Source organism: Schistocerca nitens, chromosome 10 (assembly GCF_023898315.1).
Source record: "Schistocerca nitens isolate TAMUIC-IGC-003100 chromosome 10, iqSchNite1.1, whole genome shotgun sequence".
In the NCBI taxonomy this organism is placed as follows: domain Eukaryota; kingdom Metazoa; phylum Arthropoda; class Insecta; order Orthoptera; family Acrididae; genus Schistocerca; species Schistocerca nitens.
In genome coordinates, this window is record NC_064623.1 from 131,924,134 (window position 1) to 131,937,716 (window position 13,583).

General features: G+C 48.1%; 8 non-coding genes across 8 annotated transcripts; all 8 read right to left on the reverse strand.

Annotated features, from left to right (window-relative positions):
* Nucleotides 1–378: 378 nt before the first annotated feature.
* Trnaa-agc (transfer RNA alanine (anticodon AGC)) lies at nt 379–451 on the reverse strand. Its single transcript has one exon. It is a non-coding gene; the product is annotated as a tRNA-Ala (tRNA).
* Nucleotides 452–7,542: 7,091 nt separating this feature from the next.
* On the reverse strand, nt 7,543–7,615 carry Trnaa-agc (transfer RNA alanine (anticodon AGC)). Its single transcript has one exon. It is a non-coding gene; the product is annotated as a tRNA-Ala (tRNA).
* A 422-nt stretch (nt 7,616–8,037) lies between these two features.
* Nucleotides 8,038–8,110, reverse strand: Trnaa-ugc (transfer RNA alanine (anticodon UGC)). The gene has a single exon. It is a non-coding gene; the product is annotated as a tRNA-Ala (tRNA).
* Nucleotides 8,111–9,168: 1,058 nt separating this feature from the next.
* Nucleotides 9,169–9,241, reverse strand: Trnaa-agc (transfer RNA alanine (anticodon AGC)). The gene has a single exon. It is a non-coding gene; the product is annotated as a tRNA-Ala (tRNA).
* Nucleotides 9,242–9,664: 423 nt separating this feature from the next.
* Nucleotides 9,665–9,737, reverse strand: Trnaa-ugc (transfer RNA alanine (anticodon UGC)). The gene has a single exon. It is a non-coding gene; the product is annotated as a tRNA-Ala (tRNA).
* A 1,058-nt stretch (nt 9,738–10,795) lies between these two features.
* Trnaa-agc (transfer RNA alanine (anticodon AGC)) lies at nt 10,796–10,868 on the reverse strand. The gene has a single exon. It is a non-coding gene; the product is annotated as a tRNA-Ala (tRNA).
* A 423-nt stretch (nt 10,869–11,291) lies between these two features.
* Nucleotides 11,292–11,364, reverse strand: Trnaa-ugc (transfer RNA alanine (anticodon UGC)). The gene has a single exon. It is a non-coding gene; the product is annotated as a tRNA-Ala (tRNA).
* A 1,269-nt stretch (nt 11,365–12,633) lies between these two features.
* On the reverse strand, nt 12,634–12,706 carry Trnaa-ugc (transfer RNA alanine (anticodon UGC)). Its single transcript has one exon. It is a non-coding gene; the product is annotated as a tRNA-Ala (tRNA).
* Between the last annotated feature and the right edge of the window lie 877 nt (nt 12,707–13,583).

Below are 13,583 nucleotides of genomic sequence, written 5' to 3' on the forward strand. Positions count from 1 at the left end.
GCTTGCTTGTCAGAGGCAGACTATCGCAAAACATACAACTCACTCCATGAATTGATTGCTACGGCATCTGTCATCAGCAGTCACAACTAGCAACACCAGTAGCAGCCGACTGCACGTAAAGAATGGGAATGAGCAGTGGGATTATTGTGAACTCGGCGCAAGGCAGATCTTTCCGACATAGGTTTGAGAATCTTAAGGGAAGACTTGTACTGTTTCTAAATTAAGTGTAGAGGTGGGAGGAGGGTGCTTCCTGCGCGTAGCAGCACGCTTGCCAATTGTGGCTGCTAATCGTTCGCTCGTATCTGCCTTGACACGTTCGCTGGCTGTGAATTATTCCACTTGCATGGCAGTGTGCGCATGTTGGTGTGTTAAAAATTCTGGAGGCGCTGGGTATCGATCCCAGTACCTCCCGCATGCTAAGCGAGCGCTCTACCATCTGAGCTACGCCCCCTGATGACGAACAGTGCTACATACAACCATATCAATATCACAGACCCTTGCACTCCCATTATTCCGCAGACAAACACTACTCTCTATGTGTCCGTGAGGGTGTCTTCAGGTTTCCTGCATTCTGTATCGAATCGTAGTTGGCCAAAATTAAAGTGGCACGCACAACGTCGAAAATAGCGTTCGGCCACCGCTCTGAGTAAGACGAACGTGTTGTCCACTCTCTAGACTTCATTGAGGTTAGGCCGTTATACCAAAGACATATTTGACACCTCGACAACAGCCGGTCCTCACATTTACGTCTTGCTCTCCTTACGTCAGTATACATCATATGAGTCTGTGACGCTGGCTTTGCAACGTCTTGCGTGTCTTAAGGCTCGCCGCGACCAACACCTACCATGCACTGTCCACAAAACATGGAGGCGCCGGGGCTTGAACCCGGGACCTTTCACATGCAAAGCGAACGCTCTACCAACTTTTTTTTTTTTTTTTTTTTTTTTTCGGGCCTCCATCCACCCCTTATAGCCCGTCCTTCTGCTCGCCATTAAGTCGCCTTCGTTGGCGCGGCATCAAAGGCCTTTAATTTAAGGAAAATGAAAACGTTGTGGGTTATATGCGTCGTTCACGATACAAGCATCTATATGAAGAAAATAGTAACTGAAATTTATCGCGGCTCCATTGCCTCGTGTTAACAGAAAACGTCAAAGAAGTTAAAAGAAAATTGAAAATTCATTTCTTCTAAAATTAAAATGCTTTGTTCTGAACTCTGTGAAATTGAAGGAAAACTAAAATATTGCTCAAAACAGAAAACTGAATTTTTTTCTTCTAACGAAATGAAGCTTGAACTCTTGCCAGTCGATGACTTCAGTGGTGTTTGTAACTTGTGGTTCGGTCAACATGACATATTATTCGCCTTATAGATGGTCCGTCTGATCTTGAGTGAGTAGCTGCTGAATGTTCGTGTCAACATGAAATTCAATCAATTGATCTGGTAGTCTCTCTCTCTCTCTCTCTCTCTCTTTTTTTTTTATTTTTATTTTTTATTTTTATTTTATTTTTTTTTTGTTTTTTTATTTTACGTTACAGTTTTGAGCAGGTAGTTGGCGAAGTTATCCTTATAGTTTTTCGTTTTCATTAGCATATGGTGCTGAGTTGTAAGATAGACCCAGAAGTCTTCTTTACTCTTTTCTTCTTTTGTAAATAAGTAATGTACAGTAGCGGCTTTTAACCAGTTTAGTGCGTTCCTTCTCGTCCGTGGGTACGGGGTATCGTCCGGCGTCAGAAAGGCAGCAGGTGTTATATATCTGGGCGATGTTCTACTGATGAGTGCTAACTTGTTCGTGATATATTCCCATATATCTTTTATGTTTTCGCACACAAACCTGTGTTCATCAGTATCTATTAAATTACACGTTGTGCACAAAGGTGATTCTGCGAGGTGTATGTTATGTAGTTTGGAGTTAGTTGCCAACTTTCTGTTAACTGCGAAATACCAAGTGGCTTTCATTGTTGACGGCAAATACGGACAATGGATGTTCTCCCAGATTACCTTCCAGTCGTAAAGGTTGTATTTTTCTTCAATGTTATTTTTCTTCTTATATTTCATGAGTTCCTGGTACACGTGTTTCACTGTCTTCATGTCTTGTTCGGGGATCCTTATTTGTACACAACTGTACTCCAGTAAAAACCATTTTAAGTGGTAAAGCCCGTTTGGAATATGTTGCACCGTGATAGGTGGCCTGAGGTCGGCCGGAGCTATCTCAGTAAGCAGGTGAGCAGCGAGACTATCAGCTGAGTGTTTCCATTGGTGGAAAGTTTTTGATATGTATAAAGCTTGCGCCTTCTTTCCAACATCGACAAGATTTAAGCCACCATTTTTTGTGGCAAGCGTTAAGGTGTCAAACTGAACTTTAAAAATGTGGTGATGGCTGACAAACTGTCCTAACGCTGACATAATTCGTTTTGCAGTGAGTGCAGACATTGGTAAAACTTGAGCGATATAAGTGAGTTTCGAGGTGAGGTATACATTTGCGACCATAACTTTCTGAATTTCATTTAGTTGTCGTACTCTGTGTTCCCGTATGCTGGCACGAATAGTCCGTAGAAGCTTTCTATAGTTGGTTGCAATGGTGTGCCGAATATTACTCTGAAAATCAATTCCAAGACACTTGAAGATCTTCAGCTGACGTAGTGGTCTGTGAGGGTGCGATCCTAGGCCGCGGCCAATATTGAATATTCCAGACTTTGTCCAGTTTAGCTGTGCACCTGACGCTTGCTCATATTGCCTGACTATCTGTAGTGCGGTCTCCACTTCAGTTCTATTTAGTACAAGGAAACCGACATCGTCTGCATACGCCTTGCACACTACTCGGGATCCATGTATGACGATGCCCTGTAAACTTTGCGTCAGGGTAGCTAACAAAGGCTCAATGGCAATCGCAAAAAGCGCCATGGACATTGGGCAGCCCTGCCTGACGGAACTGGCTATCTCTATTGCTCGGGTAGGCTGGCCATTGATGATGACTCTGGATAAATTAGTCGCTACCATCTGTTGTATTATTGCGACGAACCCAGGTGGAAAACCCATCGCAGACATGGTACGAAAGAGATACTGGTGGTTTACCCTGTCAAAGGCTTTGTCGAAGTCCAAGGACATGATGGCACATTTCAGCTTACAGACTTCCGCAATAGAGATTAAATCACGGTAGTCGCACAAAGTCTGTTGAATTTTCCGATCCTTGCCCACGCTGGTCTGGTAAGGGCCAATGATACTGGTCATTGTAGATTTAAGCCTTTGGGCCAAAAGTCTCGCAAATATTTTATAGTCGCTGTTGAGCAGCGTTATCGGTCTTAGATTTTTTTACGTTTGCTCTGCCTGAGGTTTTTTTAATTAGAACGATTATGCCTTCACAGAAGCTGGCGGGGATCACGTTGTTGTGGTCTAGAAGTTCGTTACAGATGCAAGTGATTTTCGCCTTTATGGTGTTCCAGAATTTTTGATAGAATTCGGCGGGAATTCCGTCAGGTCCGGGGGATTTATTCTTAGCACTTTTCCAGAGTACATATTCCACGTCTTCTTCGGTCGCCACGTCTAATAGCTTTTCCGCGTCCACGAGACTGACTCTGTTGCGCAAATTATTCAAAAGAGCATCCTGCGCTTGCACGTTTACTTCTTTATTTGACATCAAGGTGGTGAAGTAGTTGAGCACCGCCGCTTTAATCTCGTTGTGCGTAGTCAGCGTTGCGCCGTCCTCAGCAATTAACTCCGTCAGTATTTTACGGGAGCCGTTCTTACTTTCTTGGATCATATGGTAGACTGAGGTGAGTTCTTGGTGTACAGTAGTCTGGACCCGCGACCTGACTTTGTAGCCTTCTAGCTGCGTCCTCCTTAGGGTTAGGATTTTGGCCTGGATTTTCTTAATTCGTTGACAATTCTCGACAGCCGAAGTACCGAGCATATACAGTTCCCGCAGACAATGAAAATAGAAATTAATCGTCCGTTGAAGCCAAAAGCTCTTTTCCCGTGCGTAGTTCATGAAACACCACCTAATTTTAGGTTTGGCGCACCTGAGCCACCAATCAATGGCCGAATTATAAGAGGCAAATCGTTGCTCACATTCTCGCCAGGTATTGAGGAAGGCTTCTTGACACGCCGAGTCTTGTAGATGTGAAACATTTAATTTCCACAGGCCCCTATATCGACACGTCCGTTGTCGGTCTAGACTTATAGTACAGATGTATGCAGCATGATCGGAGAACGCCACTGGCCATACTTCTGACTGCAGAATGTTAGTCCTCAAAGTGGGTGTGACATAAATTCGATCAAGACGGCTTGCCGAATGGGTCGTGATATGGGTAAACCCAGGTGCTGCCCCATGCTTGAGCTCCCAAGAATCAACTAAGCGCAAGTCTCGTACAATTCGTTCCAGTTCAATTGATTTGTTAAGATTGGGAGTCTGGTCCTTTGCACTGATGACACAGTTAAAGTCGCCTCCGAAGATGACATTGGTGTGGCGGACGCCAAAGAGAGGAACTATTTCTTCTTTAAAAAATTTTGCTCTTTGACGTCTATTACTGGAACCGGATGGGGCATAGACATTAATTAGTCTGTTGTTATAAAAAGTGCCCGCAATGCCCCTACTGTTCGGCAGTTTTGTGACGTCGGTAATAATGATACCTTCCTTCACAATAAAAGCTGTACCTAATTCGCAACCGGCCCCAGGAGTAGTGATCACATTATAACCTGGTATGCAATCAAGTCTGATCTCTGTTACTTCTTGTACAAATAAAATGTCTACATCAGCTGCATATAAAAAGTCTTTTAAATGTTGCAGTTTAAGAGCGCTACGTATCTTATTAATATTGAGAGTAGCAAGTCGATAGGCCTGTGGCGGAATAGTGGCGGACTAAACAGGAGCAATACCTAAAATCAGTCCGATATCAAACAGAAATAACGTTGTAAAAAACAAGTCACGTCGTAAAGGCACTTTTGAAGCAATTCCAGATAACAAAACATGTATTGACAGTCACTTTAAAGGCAGAGTTAAAAATAGTCTCCGGTTGAAAAGGGATCAGTCGTGCGTTCTTTTTGCGCGGCAGTTTCTGTCGAGGCGTTATCTTTCTCGTTAACATCGTCGTCTTTGGAGACTGAAGTGACGGCTGTCACCGTGTCGGAAGTATCCATACTGTCTACTTCGGCAGTGGATTCTGTATCGTCCGCCCAACTAGTTGGTGGTGGTTGTGTCGAGGTCGTGACCGACTCTGGAGCAGGATAGAGTTTGACCATGCGGACATCACAGTCGGTTCGGAGTTGAGCTGACTGTTCGGGGTTCAGAGGGAGAGCATCTGAGACATCGTCACGGACTGATGGTAAACTGGCTGAGGGATGATCATGGTTTGTGCTATCAGATGCTTTGTCACTGAGTTGTTCACCTATCAGTTTAGCCTTTTCGCGCAGAACCGGTGCAATCTGTTCTGCACCCTGGCGGGCAACTCTCCGTTTTTTAGTTTTTCTGGGAGACGTACGATTGTGTGGGCCTTGATCGGAACCTGCTGGAGATTCCCCCCGTGGAGTAGCAGCGGCCGATTGGGGCGCAGCCGTTTGCATGTCGGATGCCTGTTCTTCGGTGACTACTACGGACGGCGATACTTCTATGGGTTTAGGTGGGGTCTCTTCCGGCGGTGCAACAGTCCCCATTTGCGTCACTGGCGCAGGCACAACAGTATTTTCACTGACTTCGGTGACCGTGGATGCAGCCGAAAGCCCACGCGCTACGGCGACGTACGTCACAGGCAGTGTTGTCATCGCGGGGGGCCTGGCTGCCTCGCCGGCAGGCAGCTGCGCCACTCGCCTCTGCACGCATTCGGCACGCACGTGACCTGTCGAATTGCATGCGGCACACGTTCGAGGCTGATCATCGTACATTACTATCGCACGATACCCGCATACGTTAACATAAGACGGGATGTGCTTCTGCAGCTCGATTTTCAATTGCCGCACCCCATTAAGAACCGGGAATTTATGTGCACTAGACCAACGTTCCGCAATATTGCTGATGATTTTACCGTAGGGACAGAGCACTGCGTTGATCTGTTCACTGGTTATTTCAAATGGAAGTTCAAAAAGTCGAACAGTCCGTATTCCTAGGCCGGCATGCGAAACAACAACTTCCCCCACATTTCCATCGCTATGTTTAAATTTTAGGATACCACCACAAGAGTCAACTATTTTCTCACACATGTCTGATCGAGCTAATTTAACGAAAACGGTGCTACTGACAATCGAAAGATGTATCCCGATTATATCCTCAAGTCCTATCTTTACTTCATCTTCTAACCATTGCTCAACTTCAAAAGATTTAGGTCGGACAAAGTTTCTGTCAAAAGTAAACTTCAGTGTGTCTTTCCTACTCGGTTGAGACATCACGAAATCGAGTTCATTTCCAGATCACACAAAACACTGGTAGACACTGAAGCAAGCGCAGTGACTCACCACACGTAAACAGCGACGGCGCGGCGCGCAGCACAGCACGTCCGACCTCGACCGCGTCCGCCGGCTGACTGTCACCAACTGAGCTACGCCCCCAAGCGCAACAAAACTGCCCTGTTTTCCATTCTTTCCTACTCTGATGTGCACGGACATGATGGTTGGTTGGTCTGTAGGGGTGAAGGGACCAGTGTACAAAGGCGCGGACACGTTCATATACACAAGAGTTCCAAGTAGTTTCGATGCTCTGGTATTACGACTACAAATTCCGTCTGTATTTAACGTCTAAAATTGAAAGGACAGTCACAAATTGCTCCGTTTTCACTCCTTGTCGACAATCACGCAGCACCTGAGGTAACAAGCACATCTCAAGCCCCAATGTGCACTCGACTGTTCATGCCAACTCACTGCCTCGCACTTTACTACCGTGTACCACTCTTGTCCAACTGCAAAACACTGGGCCACAACAAGTTTCCGCGTCTCCATAGCACTGCGCATACTATGAAACGCTCCCCAAACATGGCACTCCCCCATGCAGGCGACTTTTCCGACTTTGCACGACGCTCACGCAACGCTCACGCTAGTGACAGCCTTATTTAGAGCTTGACGTCGCACACAAGCGAATGAGCACATTTCGCCTACGACTTAGGCCGCCCTCCTAGTGTGGCTGCTCGGTGTCTGCAGGCAGCGAGGGGCTGCAAGCTTCCTGTGTTCGCGCCTGTGTCACCTCTGCTTGCTTGTCAGAGGCAGACTATCGCAAAACATACAACTCACTCCATGAATTGATTGCTACGGCATCTGTCATCAGCAGTCACAACTAGCAACACCAGTAGCAGCCGACTGCACGTAAAGAATGGGAATGTGCAGTGGGATTATTGTGAACTCGGCGCAAGGCAGATCTTTCCGACATAGGTTTGAGAATCTTAAGGGAAGACTTGTACTGTTTCTAAATCAAGTGTAGAGGTGGGAGGAGGGTGCTTCCTGCGCGTAGCAGCACGCTTGCCAATTGTGGCTGCTAATTGTTCGCTCGTATCTGCCTTGACACGTTCGCTGGCTGTGAATTATTCCACTTGCATGGCAGTGTGCGCATGTTGGTGTGTTAAAAATTCTGGAGGCGCTGGGTATCGATCCCAGTACCTCTCGCATGCTAAGCGAGCGCTCTACCATCTGAGCTACGCCCCCTGATGACGAACAGTGCTACATACAACCATATCAATATCACAGACCCTTGCACTCCCATTATTCCGCAGACAAACACTACTCTCTATGTGTCCGTGAGGGTGTCTTTCAGGTTTCCTGCATTCTGTATCGAATCGTAGTTGGCCAAAATTAAAGTGGCACGCACAACGTCGAAAATAGCGTTCGGCCACCGCTCTGAGTAAGACGAACGTGTTGTCCACTCTCTAGACTTCTTTGAGGTTAGGCCGTTATACCTAAGACAGATTTGCACTCGATGACACCTCGACAACAGCCGGTCCTCACATTTACGTCTTGCTCTCCTTACGTCAGTATACATCACATGAGCTGTGACGCTGGCTTTGCAACATCTTGCGTGTCTTTAGGCTCGCCGCGACCAACACTTACCATGCACTGTCCACAAAACATGGAGGCGCCGGGGCTTGAACCCGGGACCTTTCACATGCAAAGCGAACGCTCTACCAACTGAGCTACGCCCCCAAGCGCAACAAAGCTGCGCTGTTTTCCATTCTTTGCTACTCTGATGTGCACGGACCTGATGGTTGGTTGGTTTGTAGGGGTGAAGGGACCAGTGTACAAAGGCGCGGTCAAGTTCATATACACAAGAGTTCCAAGTAGTTTCGATGCTCTGGTATTACGACTACAAATTACGTCTGTATTTAACGTCTTAAATTGAAAGGACAGTCGACTGATGACCACAGCAGTTGAGTCCCATAGTGCTCAGAGCCATTTTTTGAAAGGACAGTCACAAACCTTGTCGACAATCACACCGCGCCAGAGGTAACAAGCACATCTGAAGCCCAATTGTGCACTCGACTGTTCATGCCAACTCACTGCCTCGCACTTTACTACTGTGTACCACTCTTGTCGTCCAACTGCAAAACACTGGGCCACAACACGTTTCCGCGTCTCCATTGCACTGCGCAAACTGCGAAACGCTCCCCAAACATGGCACTCACCCATGCAGACGACTTTTCCGACCTTCCACGACGCTCACGCAACGCTCACGCTAGTGAAAGCCTTATTTAGAGCTTGACGTCACGCCCAAGCGAGTGAGCACATTTCGCCTACGGCTTAGGCCGCCCACCTAGTGTGGCTGCTCGGTGTCTGCAGGCAGCGAGGGGCTGCAAGCTTCCCGTGTTCGCGCCTGTGTCACCTCTGCTTGCTTGTCAGAGACAGAGTATCGCAAAACATACAACTCACTCCATGAATTGATTGCTACGGCATCTGTCATCAGCAGTCACAACTAGCAACACCAGTAGCAGCCGACTGCACGTAAAGAATGGGAATGTGCAGTGGGATTTTTGTGAACTCGGCGCAAGGCAGATCTTTCCGACATAGGTTTGAGAATCTTAAGGGCAGACTTGTACTGTTTCTAAATTCAGTGTAGCGGTGGGAGGAGGGTGCTTCCTGCGCGTAACATCACGCTTGCCAGTTGTGGCTGCTAATCGTTCGCTCGTATCTGCCTTGACACATTCGCTGGCTGTGAATTATCCCACTTGCGTGGCAGTGTGCGCATGTAGGTGTGTTAAAAATTCTGGAGGCGCTGGGTATCGATCCCAGTACCTCTCGCATGCTAAGCGAGCGCTCTACCATCTGAGCTACGCCCCCTGATGACAAATAGTGCTACATACAACCATATCAATATCACAGACCCCTTGCACTCCCATTATTCCGCAGACAAACACTATTCTCAATGTGTCCGTGAGGGTGTCTTTCAGGTTTCCTACATTCTGTATCGAATCGTAGTTGGCCAAAATTAAAGTGGCGCGCACAACGTCGAAAATAGCGTTCGGCCACCGCTCTGAGTAAGACGAACGTGTTGTCCACTCTCTAGACTTCTTTGAGGTTAGGCCGTTATACCTAAGACAGATTTGCACTCGATGACACCTCGACAACAGCCGGTCCTCACATTTACGTCTTGCTCTCCTTACGTCAGTATACATCACATGAGCTGTGACGCTGGCTTTGCAACATCTTGCGTGTCTTTAGGCTCGCCGCGACCAACACTTACCATGCACTGTCCACAAAACATGGAGGCGCCGGGGCTTGAACCCGGGACCTTTCACATGCAAAGCGAACGCTCTACCAACTGAGCTACGCCCCCAAACGCAACAAAGCTGCGCTGTTTTCCATTCTTTGCTACTCTGATGTGCACGGACCTGATGGTTGGTTGGTTTGTAGGGGTGAAGGGACCAGTGTACAAAGGCGCGGTCAAGTTCATATACACAAGAGTTCCAAGTAGTTTCGATGCTCTGGTATTACGACTACAAATTACGTCTGTATTTAACGTCTTAAATTGAAAGGACAGTCGACTGATGACCACAGCAGTTGAGTCCCATAGTGCTCAGAGCCATTTTTTGAAAGGACAGTCACAAACCTTGTCGACAATCACACCGCGCCAGAGGTAACAAGCACATCTGAAGCCCAATTGTGCACTCGACTGTTCATGCCAACTCACTGCCTCGCACTTTACTACTGTGTACCACTCTTGTCGTCCAACTGCAAAACACTGGGCCACAACACGTTTCCGCGTCTCCATTGCACTGCGCAAACTACGAAACGCTCCCCAAACATGGCACTCACCCATGCAGACGACTTTTCCGACCTTCCACGACGCTCACGCAACGCTCACGCTAGTGAAAGCCTTATTTAGAGCTTGACGTCACGCCCAAGCGAGTGAGCACATTTCGCCTACGGCTTAGGCCGCCCACCTAGTGTGGCTGCTCGGTGTCTGCAGGCAGCGAGGGGCTGCAAGCTTCCCGTGTTCGCGCCTGTGTCACCTCTGCTTGCTTGTCAGAGACAGAGTATCGCAAAACATACAACTCACTCCATGAATTGATTGCTACGGCATCTGTCATCAGCAGTCACAACTAGCAACACCAGTAGCAGCCGACTGCACGTAAAGAATGGGAATGTGCAGTGGGATTTTTGTGAACTCGGCGCAAGGCAGATCTTTCCGACATAGGTTTGAGAATCTTAAGGGCAGACTTGTACTGTTTCTAAATTCAGTGTAGCGGTGGGAGGAGGGTGCTTCCTGCGCGTAACATCACGCTTGCCAGTTGTGGCTGCTAATCGTTCGCTCGTATCTGCCTTGACACATTCGCTGGCTGTGAATTATCCCACTTGCGTGGCAGTGTGCGCATGTAGGTGTGTTAAAAATTCTGGAGGCGCTGGGTATCGATCCCAGTACCTCTCGCATGCTAAGCGAGCGCTCTACCATCTGAGCTACGCCCCCTGATGACAAATAGTGCTACATACAACCATATCAATATCACAGACCCCTTGCACTCCCATTATTCCGCAGACAAACACTATTCTCAATGTGTCCGTGAGGGTGTCTTTCAGGTTTCCTGCATTCTGTATCGAATCGTAGTTGGCCAAAATTAAAGTGGCGCGCACAACGTCGAAAATAGCGTTCGGCCACCGCTCTGAGTAAGACGAACGTGTTGTCCACTCTCTAGACTTCTTTGAGGTTAGGCCGTTATACCTAAGACAGATTTGCACTCGATGACACCTCGACAACAGCCGGTCCTCACATTTACGTCTTGCTCTCCTTACGTCAGTATACATCACATGAGCTGTGACGCTGGCTTTGCAACATCTTGCGTGTCTTTAGGCTCGCCGCGACCAACACTTACCATGCACTGTCCACAAAACATGGAGGCGCCGGGGCTTGAACCCGGGACCTTTCACATGCAAAGCGAACGCTCTACCAACTGAGCTACGCCCCCAAGCGCAACAAAGCTGCGCTGTTTTCCATTCTTTGCTACTCTGATGTGCACGGACCTGATGGTTGGTTGGTTTGTAGGGGTGAAGGGACCAGTGTACAAAGGCGCGGTCAAGTTCATATACACAAGAGTTCCAAGTAGTTTCGATGCTCTGGTATTACGACTACAAATTACGTCTGTATTTAACGTCTTAAATTGAAAGGACAGTCGACTGATGACCACAGCAGTTGAGTCCCATAGTGCTCAGAGCCATTTTTTGAAAGGACAGTCACAAACCTTGTCGACAATCACACCGCGCCAGAGGTAACAAGCACATCTGAAGCCCAATTGTGCACTCGACTGTTCATGCCAACTCACTGCCTCGCACTTTACTACTGTGTACCACTCTTGTCGTCCAACTGCAAAACACTGGGCCACAACACGTTTCCGCGTCTCCATTGCACTGCGCAAACTACGAAACGCTCCCCAAACATGGCACTCACCCATGCAGACGACTTTTCCGACCTTCCACGACGCTCACGCAACGCTCACGCTAGTGAAAGCCTTATTTAGAGCTTGACGTCACGCCCAAGCGAGTGAGCACATTTCGCCTACGGCTTAGGCCGCCCACCTAGTGTGGCTGCTCGGTGTCTGCAGGCAGCGAGGGGCTGCAAGCTTCCCGTGTTCGCGCCTGTGTCACCTCTGCTTGCTTGTCAGAGACAGAGTATCGCAAAACATACAACTCACTCCATGAATTGATTGCTACGGCATCTGTCATCAGCAGTCACAACTAGCAACACCAGTAGCAGCCGACTGCACGTAAAGAATGGGAATGTGCAGTGGGATTTTTGTGAACTCGGCGCAAGGCAGATCTTTCCGACATAGGTTTGAGAATCTTAAGGGCAGACTTGTACTGTTTCTAAATTCAGTGTAGCGGTGGGAGGAGGGTGCTTCCTGCGCGTAACATCACGCTTGCCAGTTGTGGCTGCTAATCGTTCGCTCGTATCTGCCTTGACACATTCGCTGGCTGTGAATTATCCCACTTGCGTGGCAGTGTGCGCATGTAGGTGTGTTAAAAATTCTGGAGGCGCTGGGTATCGATCCCAGTACCTCTCGCATGCTAAGCGAGCGCTCTACCATCTTGACACCTCGACAACAGCCGGTCCTCACATTTACGTCTTGCTCTCCTTACGTCAGTATACATCATATGAGTCTGTGACGCTGGCTTTGCAACGTCTTGCGTGTCTTAAGGCTCGCCGCGACCAACACCTACCATGCACTGTCCACAAAACATGGAGGCGCCGGGGCTTGAACCCGGGACCTTTCACATGCAAAGCGAACGCTCTACCAACTGAGCTACGCCCCCAAGCGCAACAAAACTGCCCTGTTTTCCATTCTTTCCTACTCTGATGTGCACGGACATGATGGTTGGTTGGTCTGTAGGGGTGAAGGGACCAGTGTACAAAGGCGCGGACACGTTCATATACACAAGAGTTCCAAGTAGTTTCGATGCTCTAGTATTACGACTACAAATTCCGTCTGTATTTAACGTCTAAAATTGAAAGGACAGTCACAAATTGCTCCGTTTTCACTCCTTGTCGACAATCACGCAGCACCTGAGGTAACAAGCACATCTCAAGCCCCAATGTGCACTCGACTGTTCATGCCAACTCACTGCCTCGCACTTTACTACCGTGTACCACTCTTGTCGTCCAACTGCAAAACACTGGGCCACAACAAGTTTCCGCGTCTCCATAGCACTGCGCATACTATGAAACGCTCCCCAAACATGGCACTCCCCCATACAGGCGACTTTTCCGACATTACGCAACGCTCACGCTAGTGACAGCCTTATTTAGAGCTTGACGTCGCACACAAGCGAATGAGCACATTTCGCCTACGACTTAGGCCGCCCTCCTAGTGTGGCTGCTCGGTGTCTGCAGGCAGCGAGGGGCTGCAAGCTTCCTGTGTTCGCGCCTATGTCACCTCTGCTTGCTTGTCAGAGGCAGACTATCGCAAAACATACAACTCACTCCATGAATTGATTGCTACGGCATCTGTCATCAGCAGTCACAACTAGCAACACCAGTAGCAGCCGACTGCACGTAAAGAATGGGAATGTGCAGTGGGATTATTGTGAACTCGGCGCAAGGCAGATCTTTCCGACATAGGTTTGAGAATCTTAAGGGAAGACTTGTACTGTTTCTAAATCAAGTGTAGAGGTGGGAGGAGGGTGCTTCCTG